This window comes from Rhagoletis zephyria, unplaced genomic scaffold, assembly GCF_001687245.7.
Source record: "Rhagoletis zephyria isolate East Lansing unplaced genomic scaffold, Rhagoletis_zephyria_1.1 Rzeph_scaffold_01380, whole genome shotgun sequence".
NCBI classification, from domain to species: Eukaryota; Metazoa; Arthropoda; class Insecta; order Diptera; family Tephritidae; genus Rhagoletis; species Rhagoletis zephyria.
This window is the reverse complement of record NW_016158464.1, coordinates 93,447-99,475: the sequence shown is the minus strand read 5'-3', so window position 1 is coordinate 99,475 and position 6,029 is coordinate 93,447.

Genomic DNA, 6,029 nt, shown 5'->3' with positions numbered 1-6,029 from the left:
CGAATAGCTCTAAAACCGGTTTAGGAAAAACACAAATAATCGAACACCCTAGTGCCACCGCTTAGTAAGACCGAAAAAATTTCTGACATGAAAAATCTTCTCATATTTTGTGATACCATAAAGGTGCACACCAAAGAGTGGAGCAAAACTTTGCCCCAACACAAAAATGTTTATATTTAATTACTTTTAACTTAATTCATCGAATTACTTCAGAGGAGAAAGTCACTTAATAAAGCATTCACATTACTTACTCATTAAAATATCTAGATACTAAGTAGACAATTTACATTCCATTAACAATGTAATAAACCTGTATATATTTATTTTCATTTTCTAAGTAGATAATTAAAATTTTTAAAGACATTAAGGGCCGTTTTCACAGTGGTGCGCTAACTCACATGTATCAGTTAACCTGCAATTTTTGTACTGAATACTTGCCTATTCGTTGTGAAAACGGCACTAAGTCACATTTTTGATATCAGTTAAGTATAAATAAAAGAGCCCTTTGACGAATTGTGGCATTGAAGTATTGACTAGTCAAAGACCAAAATCTTAGTATTTATACTAATTAGGTGCTAACGTCGGTTTGGTTGTAAATGTGCAAAACAGGTTTTATTTCTACCTTTTTAAAAATTATATTCAAATTAAAAAAAAGAGTTGTAAAATATGGTAATCAATCGAACTAGCTTTGAAAATGTTTTATTTCACATTTCGCAACCATGTTGTTAATTCAAAATTTCAATGAATTAAATTTTTTTTTACATAAACGGATCCTTAAATTCAAAAGTCCTTTCAAAAAAATTCTGCCGTTAGAGAGAAAAAATTAAAAGCGAAGTTTTACTATACTCGGCACCTATTCTTGTAAACATATTTATTTTTCCGTTTGATTTGAATATTATTCGGTTTTTCTTTACAGGGTGTTATATGCACATTAAGGTGGTGCAAAAATACATGCGGGGGAAATAATTTTAAAATTTTTCTAAATGAAAAAAATAACTGTATTTTTTGTAAAAAAAATTAAGCTTTCTGTGTATTTTATATGGGGAATTTTTTTTTGTTTTTTTAGAATTGGTCTAAAATTATTCCATTTTCGGTCGGAAAACTATACTTCTCTTTAGGAGACTTCCAATAACAATACCCAATCGTTTTTTCAACCATTTTTTAGTATTAAAAATTTGTTATGGGTCACCCAAAAACCTAAAAAAGTGTTATGGGGGAATCAATAAAAAATAGCTAGTATTAAAAAATGGTAAATAAATGTTTGGGTATTATTACTGCAAATCTTCTAAAGCGAAGATCGAAAAACATTGTTCTCAAGAATTCTATATCATTTCTACGAAAAATTGTGTTATACATGGAAAACTGCATGGGCTTTGAGGCAGTTCTAAATATAATATTTGAACAAAAAAATGCTAGGATTCTTGTTTACCATTTCGAAAAAATCATATGGGGTAAGCGCTTAATATTTTCAACTTTTTTTGGACCGCCCTAATGTATACATTAGAAAATGATTGTTAAACTTTTTTTTTTCAAAAGAGAATGAACCAGTTATTTTCTTTTTAATCTTTAATAATTTAAACATTCACTCATTTCCTTCCAAAGATTTTTCACTGTGTCACGTTGAATTCAAAAATCCCCAAAATTCATTGAAATTTCGGCTCTTTATTTGATTGCCTGTGTACTTGGTCTAAGGTGCCAATTGATACAGTAAATTTTTCGCACTAATTGTAATTATGTTTACCACAAATATCAGTTCGCCTTCAAGTACACCGTGTGTATATATATTTTTAAGTTATTTGCATAAATACAATATAAACGAACGATTTGTTGCCACATTCAGATGCCGAATGCCAGTGCGCATCCAAAAGTGACCAGTGCGGCGCATCAAAATTAAAGTAATACCAAAAATTTTGTTTGTTTTTGTGAAGTGATTTTTGATGTTCGAGCTGTTGAATCTGCAATAAAGTGTGACTACGTTATATAAGCTTAACAAACAAGAAGGCGAAGAAAAGCGAGAAATTATGAAGAAAACAACAGTTGCGCATGCGCCTATAATTTTGGCCATATTCGCCATAATTACTCTTTACGCGGCTCCAAACAGCGCGCAACCGATACAAAATGAGCCAGCTGAATTGCCGGATGCCAGTGCGGTTAGCGTTGATGGTGGATCCGGGGACAGCGCTGCTGATGTGCCTGCCGCGGCAACGCCTGCAGAATATCTGGCTGTGAGTCCACAGTGGTTTGGCGATGATGAGTGGGCAGCCGAGCAGGAACATGTTAGACCCGTGCGTCACGTTGGTTTTGGTGGATTTGGCGATGGCTTTGTAGGTGGTTTTGCTGGCGGTGCAGTGGCCTCACCCGTTTACTCGGTGCCTTTGGTACAAACCGTGCCTGTGATCACTACTGTGCCTGTGGTTTCCACCATTACGACCTATCCCTCATATGGATATGGTGGCTATGGATATGGTGGCTATCCGACCGTTGGTTTTGGTGGCGTAGGTTTTGGTAAATTCCATTCCAGTTTTTCGGCTAAAGGATTTGGGCTTGGTGGTGGTTTTATTGGATAAATATATGTATGTATTTCGTTTGGCGTTTTGTTTCGGAAAGTTTTCGATATAAACAAAATTATAATTTTTTTGGTTATAACTTAAAATAAGTTACTTGTGAGTTGTTTAAATAACAAAAATAAATGATATAACAAAGAGCAAACACACAACATGGCCTAAGTGCTTTTTTCCACTCATAGTGGTGTGTGTACATTCGCACGTATGTACATACATAGGTAAATGTGAGAAGACCAAAAACTGAGAGAAAGACTCTTGTCAAATAAACAATAATTTAAATAAAAGGTAAACAATTTTAGGCATACTTAAAACGACGATTAGTGTAAATATTCAAAACAAATATTTCGGACAGACACGTCAGCTTAGTGTTTGGCCAAGTTTCTCCTCCAATTCGAAGTTAACGCAACAAACAGAGGGAGCTACAGTTTGATAAAAAAAAATTAGTTTTTTGAAAATATGCCATCTCAAAAGAAAAAATAAAAAAATCACAATGGTAGCTCTGAGTATTGCGCAATATTAAGTTATAGTATTATGGGGTGCACTCTACAATAATTTGAGTTATGATTTTTTACACCGAAGTTGAGTACTCATTTTACATTACGAATTTAAAAATTTTTAAAATTGTTTTAGAATTTTTTCGAGTATGCAGTTTTGATACCCATTAAATTTTAGTGGAAGTTTTAAGCGATTGCCAAACTGGCGTTAGCATGTTTGATATGAAATGATATGGCACAACACCTCGTTTGTATTGACATCATATAGCAATGCATGAAATTTTCGAAAACGACATTTTTACAGAAAATTTTGAACTTTGCAGTACTTTAGTATATATGAATATACTTACATATACATATGTACATTTAATAAAAATAACACGGTAAAGCAATGAAAATAATGCTGCTATGTGAAGAATTTCTTGCAAATTTTTTTCATAATTTTTCGTACAGAAATTTCTTTATGAGTTCGTGTCAACCACTTGATATAATTTTATTTGAATATTCGTATAAAAAATCGTTACCGAAATGAGATACTTCTAAAGATTTCGTTAAGATTTCGGGAACTTTGATTTGCAGGGTATATGAACATAATTCGATATTTATATGTATGAGCATATTCGTATTTGTATATACCCAACTAGCACAATTGACAGACATTTTCTGATGATATCAGACACGTGGGACAAATGTCCGAGTAAAAAGTTGACTATCTAGACAAGTCTTACAGATTTCGTATAGATTTCTGGGAAGATCACATTATCAAAAAAAAAAATAAAAATAAGCGCTACTATTAAAATATAGTTACACAATTTATAATAAATTGAGTTCAATTGAATACGAAATAAATAAGCTTTAAGTGAATTTAATCAGATCCTATTTGGAAATTTCTTCCGAAATATGTTAGATATCCTTCAAACTCGAAAGCAAATAAGCCAGAATTTCCCATAATTATTTGGTCAGAAGTCTGTTAGATATCCATAAGAATCGTCGGTAAATAAGTCAGATTTTCCCCCGACGTGTCGGTTAGACTTCCTGTCAAGCTCTCCATACTCTTCTCTGACCAACATAGGCCAGAAATCATACAGATTTCTGACTTTTATGCCGACGAATCTGACGGGTATCTAACAGATATCTGGCAATTTTGCTTGCTGGGTAACTACATATTTACGGGTATACCAGTAGTTTTCAATCGCTCGTATGTTTTGGATTCTCTAATTCCAAATAATTTGTTTTATTTTTTCAAACTGTTTAACGGCCATTATACCCAAGCGTCAACAGGTATTTTAACTGGTAATCGATGACTTTGCATTCGCTGAAGCTGTAAACAAAAATGTAGTAGTTGAAAAAGCTTTAATTAATCGGAAGTAAAGTAGTAAATGTGAACTTGTACCGTGCGGCAAATTGTCACTAATGCAAGTAAATTTTTGAACAAACAATTAGGTTTTAAAGCAGAAAAATGTACATAACAGTGATGTGCGGTTCCAAGGAGAACAGGGAATTTGGAGCGGTTACGGTTCCAAAAAAGTGGTAGCGGAAATGTTCCATATAGCTTAACAAAAGATCTTGAAAATTGTTTACAAAAATTCAATTCTTTTTATATTTTTGTTATAAAGTGAAATAAATAAATTAATATATATGCATATTAAATTTATTCCTTTGTTGATATCTGTGTAACAAAAATTTTATAATAATAAAATACATGAAATTAAATTTAAGTTAGCGTTTTGTACGCTAAGGTTTCATTTAAAACAAAAGTAATGTTTCAATTTAAAAACTTGATTTATTCTACGTTGTCGGCGTTTTGAAAGCCTGTTTTTTTTAATAATTTTTTCGGTTACTCTAAGATAATTTTCTAAATCTTAAGGTCCTTTTGCAATCGAGTCCCGATTCGCGTAGAACTGTTTTTTACAATAATCGGTCCGGTTATCTAAAGGTCGTGGTTCTTTAGTTCGAGTCTCGCAGGTCTGTGCATCACTAGTGTGTGAACTCTTAAATATACTTTGAAATTCGGTTTTACGGCCACAATTCCAATTGAACAAGCATTCAACGTTGGCCGATATTATAATTCTCAACCCTTTTCGGAAATCTACTCTAATTGCACATTTAAAATTTGGTAACTTCGGCAATCTACATACTAAAAAAATAAAAAATTATTAATACTTTTCAAAACAAATGACATATAATTGGATGAACTGATTTGAAGCTTCGGTATAAATTACAAAGTCCAAAATTCTTGCTAAATTTTTCACAATTAAATTTACAAACAGTCAATTTTCACAAATTCGAGTCTAACGATTCAACTATGCGTTCCATATATGTATGCATACGCATATGTAATGTGTCTGACCCACTGTGCTCTATCTTAATTTCAGGTGATTTCCCTACAAATTATTATTTTTTAATTTCATTTATGTATTTCAAATGAATTCGTAAATAAAAAACTGCGCACTCAGACGGCCCAAAAACTAACAAATCAACCGAAATGAATGAAGGCATAAAAATTCAATGTCAATATGAGAGTACATGAACTTCGAGTACAAAGCCTCCACATCCAGTTTATGATTTTTATTTATTAAACATTTGCGCCACTATAAATTGAATTGCGACACACGCGACGGCTCAGTTTGTTCGAAATATCTAAAGCATTATCTAAATCTTCAAAATGCGGTTAAAAAGTGTTTGTTTTCTATTTGGTTTAATTGGTCTGCTATTCTCGGCGGTCGGCGCTTTCACAGAGGAACCACTAGAAACGGCCAGTGCCACCACAGAGCCTGCAATAAATGTGACAAATCCACCAGCGGAGGCAACGAAGAATATTGAGGAAGCACAGCCTAGCGAACAGCTAGTGAAGGTGATCGTTGAGTCGCAGGGACACGAGAATACTGGCGAACGAAAAGTGCGCCAATTCGGATTTGGTTTTCCGCCACCTCCACCATTTTATGGTGGCGGCTATGGTGGTGGTTTTGGC